This window comes from Ambystoma mexicanum, chromosome 9 (genome assembly GCF_040938575.1).
Source record: "Ambystoma mexicanum isolate Mex_15411 chromosome 9, UKY_AmexF1_1, whole genome shotgun sequence".
NCBI classification, from domain to species: Eukaryota; Metazoa; Chordata; class Amphibia; order Caudata; family Ambystomatidae; genus Ambystoma; species Ambystoma mexicanum.
In genome coordinates this window covers 1,314,936,880-1,314,950,946 of record NC_090931.1, presented here as the reverse complement: position 1 = coordinate 1,314,950,946, position 14,067 = coordinate 1,314,936,880, and the positions used below count along the sequence as shown (strand labels likewise).

Genomic DNA, 14,067 nt, shown 5'->3' with positions numbered 1-14,067 from the left:
TGTGGTAACTTGTGCTTGCCGCTCACTTCCTGTCTGCGTGCTCTCGTTTCGTCTGTCTCCCCCCCCCTCACTCCCTCCCTCCTACTCCATGGTGCTCTCCGTCTCGCCTATCTTCTCTAACTGCTTCTCCATTGACTATCCTGCTCTCCTCACTAAATCTGGTAGGAAAAAGTTTAAAAAGGACATCCTGGTCTCCAACCCAGGCCTCCCTATCGCTGACACCTACACTAATGCCTGCTCTAAGGAAACTCTCACTGACATCCTCTTTTTCGTGCCTTCGCCTGACCTATGGACCCTTCATATGGTCTCTGTGCTCTCTCCTTTCTCCTCCTCTACCATTAATGGTGGCACCCGTTGGGATGTCCTCTTGGCCCCCTTCCGCTCCTCTAAGGCCATCATTAATGTCTACGCTAATGGGACCGTCTTGGTCCAAGGCCCTCAGGCCAACCTTCACCTCTTCGATAGACGCTTCCCACACCTCATCAACTTCCTCTCCTCTCCTGCTGTCCCCCCTCCACTATCCTTGGCTACCTTGCCTCTACCCTCCCTCCCTGCCCCCTCTCGTGCTCCTTCTTCACCTCCTTCTTCAATACCTCTGCAGGGCGTACCTCTGATCTATACCCCTCCCCGGAAGTTCTTCAAGGATGGCAGCCTTCTCCACATTGCCACACTAAACACTCGCTCTGCCATCAAGCACTCCTCCAATATCTGTCACCTTCTTGAGGAACTGGACCTCAACGTCCTTTGTCTCACTGAGACATGGTTCACAGCCAGCTCTGCCACCAGCTTTGACACACTCCTACCTGACGGTTACAAGATCCTCTCCGTGCCCAGGCCCAACCGTGCAGGGGGGGGTGTTGCCCTTATCTTCCCTGAGTGGATTCCTGCCACTGTCACTCCTACGCAGACCTACTCCTCTTTTGAATGTCTTGTCTGCCGACTCTCTCTCTCTCTCCTAGCCATTCCCTTACCGTGGCTACTATCTATCGGCCACCTGGTCAAATTTCCTCCTTCCTCTCTGAGTGGGCTACCTCTCCTCCGCACTCCTGTCCTCAACCACTCAACTCCTCTTTCTTGGCGACTTTAACATCCACCTTGATGCCTCCAGTACCCCCACTCGTCTCTTTCGTGACCTCTGCGACTCTCTCTCACTCTCTATTCTCCAATCTGGGCCTACTCACTCTGCTGGGCACACTCTTGATGCTCTGATCTCTTCTGACCTTCCCCTCTCCGTCCCTCTCTCCACTCCTCTCTCCTGGAGTGATCACTTTCTGCTATCCTCCCACCTCACCCTCCCTACCCCACAGGCAAAGCCACCCTCTTCACTGCCACCCACCTTCTCGGTCATCCGACCCATGAAGCGTGTGTCAGTTGAGGCTTTCGCTGCTACCTTCTCGCCCCCCCTGCCCCTTCGGCTGACTCCCACCCTGACACAGCCCTCTCCATGCTCCACTCTGCTATATCTGTTACTCTTGATATCCTTGCCCCCGTCATGAGAATCCGCCTGAAGCCCAAAGCCAAATGTAACTCCTGGTATGACTCGGATCTCGCCACCCTAAAACGCAAGTGCAGGGTTGCAGAGAGGAAATGGCATGCTTCATGTTCATCCTCTGACAAACTGGCCTGCCGCCTGCTCCAAAGGCAGTACCGGCTCTCCGTTCTCACCAAGAAGAGAGCCCTTATCCAAGCCCGCATCTCTGCGGCATCAAACAACTCTGCCGAACTCTTTAAAATCTGCAAGAAGCTGGCCAACCCTGTTGCAGTCTCTACCTCTCCTGTCCCCTCCCAGGCCCTCTGCACTGCACTGGCCTCTCACTTCATCTCTAAAACTCAGGACATCCTGTCCTCGCTCTCCTCCTTTCACCTCCCCCCCTCCCTACCCGGCCCTTCCTCTGGCCCTTCTGCGGTCACCCCTCCTCCCTCTTTCTCTGCCTTTCCACCTTTCTCTGCTGACGAGGTTTCCAGACAAGTCCGATCAATGAAAGTCTCGTCTAAACAGGTTCACCCCTGCTCCTCCAAAACTATCAAGGACCACATCGACTCCCTGGCTCCTGCCCTGGCTGACTTTTGCAACCACTCCTTCGCCTCTGGAGTCTTCCCTTCCCCCCTCAAGCACTCCCTTGTGCACCCTCTTCTCAAGAAACCCTCTTCCGACCCCTCCTGCCCGGCTAACTATCGCCCTATCTCCATCACTCCCTTCCTGGGCAAGCTCCTGGAGAAACTGGCCATCTCCCAGCTTAACCTCCATGCTGAATCTGTTGGTAGTCTTCATGACCATCAATCTGGCTTCAGAGCTGCCAGAAGCACGGAAACTGCTCTCCTGAACATCCGTGAAGAACTGCTCTTGAACCTCGATTCCAACACTCCGTGTGTTCTCATTCTGCTCGATCTCTCCTCTGCCTTTGACACTGTCAACCATGCCATCCTGCTCAACCATCTCCGGGAAAACCTGGGTATCACTGGTCAGGCTCTGGCGTGGCTGACCTCTTTCCTTTCAAATCCACCCTCCCAGGTCCAACTGGGGTCCTTCCTCTCCGACATCTTTTTCTCCACCTGTAGTGTCCCCCAGGGATCTAATCTCTCTCCCTGGCTGTTCAACCAGTATCTGGCACTCTTTGCCCACCGCATCGCCACTCTCTGCCCTAATTTCCAGTGCTATGCGGACGATACCCAGCTCATTTTCAGGCTACCCTCAGCCTCCCCCTCTCCTTCCCTCATCTCTGTCTGTCTGCTATCCAAGAATGGTGTGCCGCCAATGACCTCTGCCTTAATGCCAGTAAGACAGATTCTACTCATCGGTACTCCCACTCCCTCCTTCCCTGCAGCTCTCTGGCCTGCCTCCGTTGGCCCCCTCCCTGCTCCTACCTGCAAGGCAAAAAACCTTGGGGTCATCTTCGACTCCACACTCTCCTTCTCTCCTCATATTTCTGACGTCGCCAAGAGGTCACACTACCAGCTGCACCTCCTCAGAGGTATTCTTCCCTTCCTCTCCTTCTCCCAGAAGCTCACTGTCTCCCGAGCCCTGGTTCTCTCAAAGATGGACTACTGCAACAGCCTCTATCTTAATCTGCCTGCCTCCACTCTCCGCCCTCTGCAACTCATCCAGAACAGAACTGCGAGACTTGTCCTTGGCCTCAAGCCCAGGGACCGTATCTCTCCAGGACTGAAATCTCTACACTGGCTCCCAGTGGCTGCGAGGATAAAGTTCAAAACCCTCTGCATTGTCCACAAGGCCTTCTGGGGCCTGGGTCCTAAATACCTTCAACTCTCTCTTCCCAAATATCTTCCTTCCCGAGCCCTTCGCTCATCCGCCTCCAATTCCCTCAGGGTTAGCCGCTTCTCGAAGCAACGAGCTGGGGGTAGATCTCTCTACGCGGCAGGAGCCTCCCTCTGGAACAGCCTTCCTGCCTCCCTGAAACTTGAGGAGAACCATCTCCGGTTCCGGAAGCACCTCAAAACCTTCCTCTTTGCTTCTGCTTTCTCTCTCCCTCTCCCCTGCTGAACAGCTAATTAATTCTTCACTGAAACTGCACTGATCCTGCAACTGGACCACTCTAAACGGCCTCGGTCCTGGGCCCAGCCACTCTCCAATTGCACTGATGCCCTGGAACCCCTTTGCACTGCGGGACTGTCTCTGTATCCCTACAGCCCCCCCCTTCCCCAGCACTTGTTCTGCACTTACCTCGCACTTGCCACCAGCTGGCCCTATTTATTTATTTATTACTTTACGCCACTTACCTTGTACTGCACTCCCCCCCCCTCCCCTTCCCCTTGCACTTTTCCCCCTCCCCCACCCCTGCACTTGCGCGATCTGAATGACACCTGGCCTAGTAAGATCGTTGTCCGTCTCCCCTGGTCCCTCCCCTCCCTGCCTCGTCGCGCCTTGAAACACCTGTGTATAGGCGCGTTACAAATACCATATCATATCATATCATATCAGTACGAAAAAATAACCAGGACTGTCTCAAAGATTCTGCATGGACCAGCGAGACCTGGCAACTATGGCCACGCCCCAAACCTCCAGCATCAGCCAATTTGCTGAAGGATGAGGAAGATGCCAGAATCTTCGCTTCTCTCTTCCCTCACGAGTTGGGTACATCATTCGTCATTGCCTCCTCCCGATTACCATACTAGTCCAATGTCCTGCTCAGAGAGATTTTAGTTTCATGCTGAGTTCTGAGAACCTTGGAAGCATTCTTGTTGAAAGATGACGCCTGGATATGTTTTTATGAACCGCACACAAGTTTGAAAAAGATACCCCATTTGCATGAGTCATTCTGGTCTTTCTGCCATGACATTACTTGACACATTCTGTTACTCTGTTTTTAATTGTGATTGGGGCTATATCTTTATTCTGGTAAGGATGTCTAGAAGAGCTAACAAACCCTACGTGTTCCGTCCCATTGAACATAATGAGACTGTCTTTTTTTGGGTGTCTTGGAATAAGATTTCTATGTATGAGACAAATCCAGAGTCTAACTTCAGATTATGCAGGTTTTGCATTTTATCCACCATATATTTTGGTGGAGATTACAAAACCAATACCCGATTGGGCTAACGCTGCCTGTTCACATAGAGCCCAATGTGCGTCTTCAATTCTCATTCCAATTAGCAGGATATTATTGTTCAGCTCAGATGGTGATAGTCGTTTTTCAATTCTCAATTAAGTCACCCTGGGTTGATAAAGCTCTTTCCTCTTTGGACGATAGTTTGCCAGATGTAGAAAAGCCTTAGTTCGTTTGAAAGGAAGATCATTTATCTCATCCCGTCTTAACAGATGGAGCAAGTTTCTGACGGAAACAGACTCCCTTCCTTTAGCTTTTATCAGTAGTTCAGCAGGAACCGCAGTGGAAGTCGTTAAGGATCAGTGCAGTCAGTATTATTGGGCCTCACCGCTGGTGTTCTGGCAAGTGAGGTGGGCAGCAGACAAGCGCTTTTATTAATTCCAGAATTCAAAGTGCACAAATTAGATATTCACTACATTTTTTTTGAAGAGATTATGCAAGATGAGTAGGAAAATAATGAAGCCTGGTGGGGTGCAGGAGGCCAGAGGGACACCATAGCTCCCCGACAGTACTGGGCCACCAAAGAGAACTCTTTAGGTGTAGCTCGGCAGAGGTATGTAATGGTCACCGAGGACAATCTCAATGGAGACAGCAAAGGGAGGCCACAGGAACAGTCAAGATTTTAAAAAATAGCCCAGTTAGAGCAACATGAGGGGATTATGGGTCTTGTGGAGAGGCCCTGTTGATCAGAAGTCCAACTTGTCCCCCCATAGACCACCCTCTCCAACATTTCCAAAAACCAGAAGAGCACCCGTAGCACCAGCAAACCCGAGGGGAGTATATTCCAGGTCAGAAAATAGATTATACCCACAGCTGCCAACCCTAAATGCATTGCCCCACACAGCGTTGCTTCACAAGCGGAAGGCAGACCGGTTCTCCACTTTCCAAGAAAACTTTAAATCCTCTACAGGAAAATACACAGAGTCCACCAAACTGTCTCTAAAGCGGTTAGTCACGTTCTAACCTCCAGCACAGCGGCAGTTACAATACTTGCATATGGCTGTGGCAGGTTTTGCGGCAGAGAAGAGTACAATATGCAAGGCCCGAGCAAGATGGTCTTTGCACCTGCGACAGATGAACCCTCTACTTTTAAGATCCTGGCAAGCTTACCACTAGACATTAATACTGTTGGGGGCCTACCAGCAGAACCTCTTGAAAATCTACTTGTTAACCTTGTGTAAATTATCGAATTTAAAGTAATTAAATGTCACTACCCAGATTTCTCCCTTTAAAAAAAAAAAAAAAGAAAATCCTTTGCACTTGCAACATAATGCCTCTCATAATTATAAATCATGGGAACTCTGTCTGTTTATTCTCAAGCAGAGATAATGGTACAGTCATTTAATAAGCAATTCCCAAAACGCACAAAATATTTTACACAGGGTTCAATACATATATTACAAGTACATATTTTCATTTGGTCCGGACCTCTAAACTTGACTTTAGGTTTTATCATAGTTCTTGCATTCTTTTGATCCTTTCACTGTGGTGGATTTTTGTAACTTCTCTGCATGCACAGGGTGATCCCTCAGTCTCATCAACCGGCACTGGGAATTCGGGGCTTCAAGTCCCACCATGCAATCCTACTCCTTCAAAGTAATATTTTCTCCCGTTTCTAATCATAAGCATTAATTATTTTGTCCTCGTTCTTAATGTGCTTAAGGAACTATCGCCCCAGATCCCAGCTATTCATTTTTCAAGGCACAAGGAATTCTTCCTCCAAGTTCCAAAATGAACTGCTCCTGTTTGTTCATTTTCTCTTTGCCTCACTCTATATCACTCTCTCCGCTCTAGACACTCTGCCCCTCTGTTCCAATCATCAGCAACCGTCAGAGAGCTTCATGGCTGTCAGGGGAGTTGCTAGGTCTGGAAAAGACCAGAGGCTAAGCTGATGTCGGAACTGTTGGGACTGGGGGCTAGCTTGTCTTTTGGCTGTAGCTCCTGAGATTCTATCCGGGGCTACAACCAAAAGACCAGCCCCCTTAGCCCCCCCCCTAGCAACGCCTCTGATGGCTGTGTACACAGGATGTTTTGCTGTCTGGGCGTGTGCGTCTCTCCTCCACAGTTTGGCTTTTCCAGCATCTCTCCCAAAGTACAGTTGGACGCGTCCATGACCCTTTCTCGGTTTTGTGTTTTCTGCGCCTTAACATCTGCTGGTTTGGTCTCTTGTCTTTCCTTCTCTGCTCAGCGTTCTTTCATCAGCTCTGTGTGTCTGGTGGTCTTCCTCCTTCTCTCAGTCTCGAAGTTCAACTGAGATGCCTTCTCATGCATTTCCAGCACACAACTTGTCACATCCTCGTTGCTGTTCACAACTTCAGTGTCGCTCCCATGGCCCTTCAGGGTCAGTTTGGATAGCAAATAAGAGCAGGAAACAATAAAAAAATAAAGTTGGACACAAATCAGAATTGTTATTTGGTGCTTTTCGACACAAGCCATCTGAGTAATAGTACTCAGAAGCACATGATTAGTGGTGTGTGATAAATCATCAACAGTGGTCAAGGCGACCACATGCACTGTGCAATAACTTAAATTGGCCCACATTGAGCTGGCCCTTCGGTCATTGGCCTATTGCCATATAGGGCAGTGCAAACTGGTCTGCCTTCCTTCATGCAAAATAGACCACCTCTTTGCACGTTCTGTTTCAACAGCTCCGTTAGGTCTTAGTTCTTGTTCACTAGACTCCCTTTTACTGGTCTGCAGTACCTCATACAGCATTATGTAGAACAAATACAACTAATCACTAGTTGTTCTCATATTTGAGGGGCGTCGCCACACTTTCAGAAATGCTGCTATATTGCAGCACAGAGTTTTGTGTGACATCTGATAGGCAGCAAGAGTACAGTTTGAGTTGTCTTTAAAGTCAATCGGAGCCATGAGGTGAAATGTACCCATTGTTGATGGGTGACTGTTAGGCCTTGGATGGCCCAAGTGTGGGAACTAGACCACTGGTCACGCTCACAAATATCTAACAGGACACAGATCAAAGAAAAGTGGCTTTAGGTGAGAGGAGCTTGTCTTGCGTCATGGGCATGCAGAGGCTTCTGGCCCCTGCAGCTGTGTACAACCTGTAATGCAAATTAGGTCAGTAGAGTAGACTACAACCAGCCCAAGGACAAGCACATTCTTTGACAAAAAACGTATTCTGTTAGATAGAGTTTGTTAGGATGAGTCCACGATAAGCACAGACTAGTTTTAGCAGTCCGCTCCTTTCCAGAGAATAGTGCAGGCCGGGGTGCGGGTGTACTTCTCGGAGACTCTGTCCTCCCTGCAATGGCACAGAGACCCAACTGGCCATACCACCCAGACAGACATGGCATGCTCCTGTCTCCATGGGAAATTGGATAAAGGACAGTCATGTTAGCCTTGAGCAGTATTGTATAAGTGTATCTCGTCTATTGACTTGCTGCACATTCCTTTCCCATTGCCTGGCTGTCCCCATAGATCAGTAGTACTGCGGGAGGATAAAGGAGGTATTAAGGACACAATCTGGGCTAAAAAAAAAAAAATACCAGGGTCCTGCTTCCACCTCCCTCTATTGTTACCCTAGCTCCCTCGCCACAGCAATGGAGAGACAAAGAAAATGCTACATTCCTTTGCTGTAAGGCCAGGCCAGTGGAATAGGACTACCAATATCCCACTGCCATCAGATCAAAGCAACATGATGTGGCATTTAGAAACACCTTTATGTAGTAGCGTATCATACTCCACAAACCGTGTTCTGACAAGCCACCAACACTTGAGCTGTCTAAGATACAGGTTTGGAACTCTTTTTCACAGTCTGATCATATCTTTTCTGAGACGTCCTCTGTTTTTCTTCGGTACCTATTGGACTTTTCCCTGAGCCTCTTAGCACCCAGGTGTTTTGATAATCGCTGCATTCATTAATTTTACACGCATGCCTAAATTATGTACTTTTCAATTACGACAACACTCAAATAAAAAAGTTGATATATGGCAAAGAATCCCTCCGACACCCCAAGGTAAATTTAAGGAAAAGGGTAAAAGCCCAAACTCGAATTCAGAGGGACCCGACTCAGCCTTTCTTCCTTCCAATTGGGAAAGAGACCACTTGTTGTTCATATAATAATAATAATAATAATAACAATTTGGCACTTATATAGCGCTACGAACCCTCAGGTATCTGAGCGCTGCTTATTATTGCCCACGGTGTGCAGTGCTCATTTATCGACCTCGAAAGGATGAAAGGCTGAGTTTGGCCTTGCTGGGATTCGAACCTGCGTTAGCAAGTTCTGCATGGATGTCAAAGCGAGTGCTCTACTCGCTGTGCCACAAATGCATACTGCGGCAAAACGGCACAGTGACCTCTACTGCAAATAGTGTATCATTCTTATTGCACGATCAAAGAACGCAATTAAATAGGCCTCTAGTTTAAACCCATAAACAGTTGAACTTTGAAACCCTTTAAGAAGCATCAAAATACATACTCAAAATCTAAAGAGATTAGCTCCTTTCTGTAAATCTGTCCATGTCTATTTATTTATTTATTTTTTAACCAATTTGGCTGGGTACGAAGTTTCTACTCATTGGTGCCTAATTTTGATACAGATTGTAATTATTTTTATAACGCGCTTAATACAGTGCATAAAGGCGCGAGGCAAGCAGCATCTGCCTTCCTGCCATGGCACAGATGTTGGCTGTGAGGCATGAGGGTTGCTTCAAAGCTTGCATGCTTTATGCTTTTTAATCGAACAGAACATTGCATTCCCGGCTGCCTGTACAAATTACTTTTTAGCTGCCCAATAACTATTTAATTAAGTTTGAAAAAGCCCTGTTCACTTAGACCCGTAAGAAGAAAAAGGTCTGAGAGTAAAGTGCAGATGACACCTAAGAGCATTTAAAACATTGATTTTTATAGCGCAGCTGCCCACATTAATTGAATCACAAATAAATATGTATGAATCAATGTACTCTCTCTTGCCAAGAACCTTTCGACTTAAGGTCTGTTGCTTTCGCGGTGCATTCATTTAGCAGAACCAGGCTACAGTTACATTTCACTCTGGTAAAGCTTACAAGTTAGTCCTGAAAAGGTGACTTGTAAATGCAGAAACACCTATCTCCAACTGTCTACACATAAATCCTGCACCACCTAACGCCCACGCTCGCGTAATATTTCATATATACATTGACTGCAAGGTTCCTTCGAAATAAGGACCATGCTGATACATATTAAACCAAACAGGCGCGGGAAAGTGGGTGGTTTAATATACAGCATGGTCTTTAATTCGAACGGAACTAACAACTAAATCTCGGACATTGCTTTAGCGATGAGACTGGGTGCGAAATTCACCACTCTCCCGGAATCCTCTTGGTTAATGGAGCATCGCCGTCAAAAACGCCCGCACAGAGAAACACAAATGCATTAATTACTAGACGCTTTAGTGATCACCCGGAGTAAAGTCAGGCCCTCATAGATTCATAGGCTCGGCTCCCTTGAGTCCATTGAGTTTGAAAGGAATTACTCTGGGGAAGAAATTCTGCATGCAGATTGAGGAGCATCCTCGTCCTCAGGTCTCCCTAAATCAAGGGCCCACTTCCTCAGAACATCCCAGCGAATCCCAGATTCCCCACTAACAGAGACAATGCCAACCTGGAAACAGTTTCCACAGGGAGCAGAAAGTCCAAGACAAACAGACCCATTGCAACATTGGCATAGGGCAAGATCACAAATCCTTAGTCGAAAACTTGTCAGCAACCATGGAAAAACAGAAAAGCCGCCACCAGCACCTTATATCCAGTGAATGGTCAATAGGATAGCTGAGGGAGTTAACCGTAAACTCAAAAAATGGGTCAGTATATGTATTTTTTTTATTAAGCATTCAGTGTAAATAAATACAACCTTTTGCTTTTAAAAGAAAAGAAAACTCCAGTTCATCATTCAATAGCCAAACCAAAGTCCCTAAATGTCCACTTGTTTACATTTTTGCAGTGTTCGTGTACTCTTTGCCTCTCAATATTTTTGTCCTTTAGACTGTGGTTTAGCGATTTATTAGGATCCCTAAATTAGACAATGTATATGCCATTCCCACAACATATGTTTATTGATCGTTTTGCTCAGTTTGACAATCTTTTTAGCATCATTTCCAGGAATACGCCAAGAGCTCTGGTTGTCTTTTGATTCGGATCATCATGCACCACTGTCCACCACAAATCAGGGTCTAGGTCACAAGATGGCATTATCGTTGTATGTAACAGTTTTACTCTCTCTGGTCTTAACTCAGAGCAAAACAAGATCAAATGCCACAGCGATTCTCCGTCCCTCTTGCACAATCGACATATGTTGTCATTTGCAAAGCCATATTTCATGAGATTAATTTTTGTTTTTAAGCTATTGAGGCTGACTCGTAAAATCAAGTCCCGGTGTTTGGGATTAGCACACTTTTTCATGTATCCTGGCAAGCTTTTTGGCACCATGCGTATTTTTGTTGAAAGAGTGTGAAATTTAGAAGAGGCTCGAGCACATTCCGTTTGCGACAAGTCTACGGACAGAAGTATTTAACCCGTGTCGGATGGTTACAAAGAGTGTGTATTGATACGTTCAGATTTTACAGAATCTCATTACACTTTTGTCTCCATGCAGTCAAAGGCCAAAATTGCATTCTTTCATTTTCAGCTTTCAAGATGCGATATTGCAGACCTAGATCATGCCGTATTATGCTAATCGGTACACAAGTTGGGATTCTCGGAACTCTCTTCCAAAACCTGGCTTCGAGCTTGTCTCAGGTTTCCCACGGTGTTCTCAGCGCTGCATCGCCTGCATATGTTATTGTGGGAATTACCTTTGCATTATAGAAGTCCAGTATGGTTGCATCGAAAATTTGCAGTATCTTCTTTTTAACATCAGTACTTGTGCTGTTAACTGGTCCATTTTACATTGTAGGTGCATTATCCAAGGCTCGTCGCCCCAGTCGGCACCAATTATCGCTCCCAAATAATACTCTGTGCTTTTTGTTGTTGGTATCGGCTTGTTGTTTACACACCATTTGAAAGGTTTTTTTACTTTTGCTTGCGGCTTTTTAAGAATTACAATCTCCGATTTTCCTGGATTTATTTTTTGTTTTCTTTAACTTATGTATCAAGAGCGTCTAGCTTTCTCTGCAGACCAATGGCTGTCTTGTCCAGAATGATTAGGTTGTCCGCATAGAGTAGATGGCCTATTGTGGTCTCGCCTAATCTTGGCGAACAAGATCTTGGTGGTTCAAACTGTTCTTTTATGTCCAAGATATAAAAATTATAAAGCACTGACGGCAAGGGGCACGCTTTAGTCCCCTTTTTGTTGATATTGCCTGGGTTAGATTGCCCTTTTGGTCTAGCCGCACTTGGATAGATGTGCCAGTATGAAGCGCTTTGATTGCTGCCACCATAACTACCGGGCAACCTCTTTGCTCCATCTTAGCCCATAAAATCTGTTGTACCCATTGGACTTCATGAATGGGATTGATCTGCTCAGCTCCTTGGGAGTTTGTTTTTTGATTTAGCAGTGACCACAGGAATTTGGCATTTTTGTTATAGCTTGCCATCAACATTTGTTCAGAATCTTCTTGAAATAATGGGGCTCTATGAGATTTTGCCCAGTTCTGATAAGCTTTTACAGCCTCCCTGAAACGTGAGGAGAACCATCTCCGGTTCCGGAAGCATCTCAAGACCTTCCCTCTTTGCTTCTGCTTTCTATCCTCCTCTCCTCAGCTGAACTCCTGACTGAAACTGCACTGGACACCTGGCTATCCTCTCATCTCGGGCCCCGGTCCCATCCCTCGCCAGCTGCACACCTGCACTGCCTCCCGGGCAACCCCTGCACTTGGGGGCTTTTTCTGTATCCTTACAGACCCCAACAAGCTCTTGACATTTGATGTCTGCACTTACCCCTGCACTTGCCACTAGCTGGCCGCACTTTTACCTACTGTTTGTGTAGGACAGTGTGCTACACTGCAAAGCACCAAGGTCCGTTCCGCCCAAAACCGTGTAGCTATGACGTTCCGTTACTGGAGGCCGAATGTGTCCACCGGTCGTGCTCTGCTGAGCCAGCCTTCGCCAATGCCGGTGGGAAAAGGCTATCCTCTTTAGGGGAGCAAGACCCCAGTGCTCCCAAGTCATCATCCTTCCGAGCTGCTGTACTGTCCGTAATTACTGCAGCAAATCACAGGAATGTCGGCAAACCTTGGTGGCTGAATCTCAGCCAGACCACAACTAGCAGTTACACCAGGTGCTTTATCTGAAACCAGACTTCTCCATGCCCTTCAGGTGGTTTATCAGAGACGTCGCTTGTCTTTGGTTCAAATCTGCTTTCTACACCGATTTGGCCATTTTGGCAGTTCTCGGCATATAGGCGGTGTATGGAGCGTTCCAGGGTCTCAAGTAATGATTTGGCACAAGGGAAGTTAGCAAGGGGGTCAGCGTTTATAGGGCCAAGACGTGCAGAGGATTGGTGGGTGGAGGCAGATTTATACATACGCCAGGCCTCCATACTCACATGCTGCTGCCTCATCCCCCATGAAAACCAAGTGAAAATCTGTGGGAGTATTGTAACAAAACAATGGAATTCATCCCTTCTCCCCAGGGGGACGCCACCCTTTTTGGGACTGGGGAGGTGAGACAGCTACGCAATAAACTCCCTAGGGGACAGGGCAAGCAGGATCTAACTAGGGGTGAGCCCCCTTTAAGGGACAAGGAAGCCCCAAGTACAGCTGCACTTTCACCCTTCTATGAGACAGAATAACTACTGTTTGTTGATTTTATGGGGATTGAACCATGTTATGACATAGAGGGCCCTTTAATTGTGAATGGCTTGGCTGCTGACCCCACTCTGCTGAGCTGTGTTCCAAAGACACAGAACCAATCCTGTTTCCTCTCTCTTTCTAGAGAGGAACATAAAAGGAGCTAAAGATGTACAACATGAAGATCCCAGGTCACCTGAAGCGGGAGACGAAGCCACCGGAGATGTAATGCACCGAAGCAGAGAGGGCAAGTCGAGGAACTGCTGTGAGAGCCCAAGACCATGGAAGAGCCGCTGCCTCCTCCAGACGAGCAACACCACCTAAATTCAGGTACACCGCAGGCCCAAATGAGAGGGAGAAAGCCAGTGAAGTACCAAAGCATTCCTAAAGAGGGTGAGGACATTGTACCACGTATATGGCCAGCATGCCTAAATTACCCATGATGGGTTGAGAAACCCAGTACCCTAAAATGGGCGGGAATATTGTAACGTGCATGCTGCCAGTGAGGCCGGATAACCCTAGAGGGGATGAGGACATTGTACTATGTCCAGCTAGGAAGGATGGTCCACGCAGAGCTAACCGAGAGACATGAAAAAGACTGAATAGCCCACAATGTACAGAGAGACCCAGCACCCCCAGAGAGGGCGAGAAGATTATCACACATACGGCCAATGAGGACGGATAGCTCACGGTGGGCTGAGAGACCCAGTATCCCTAAGGTGGGGGCGACATTGTACTAGGCACACAGCCAGATGAGGCAACTTAGGAAA

General features: G+C 47.4%; 1 protein-coding gene across 3 annotated transcripts in view; it reads right to left on the bottom strand.

Moving 5' to 3' along the window:
- The window catches only part of HSPBAP1 (HSPB1 associated protein 1), a 1,532,307-nt gene that overhangs the window by 1,333,916 nt on the left and 184,324 nt on the right, over positions 1-14,067 (bottom strand). The gene's annotated exons all lie outside the window — the stretch shown is intronic.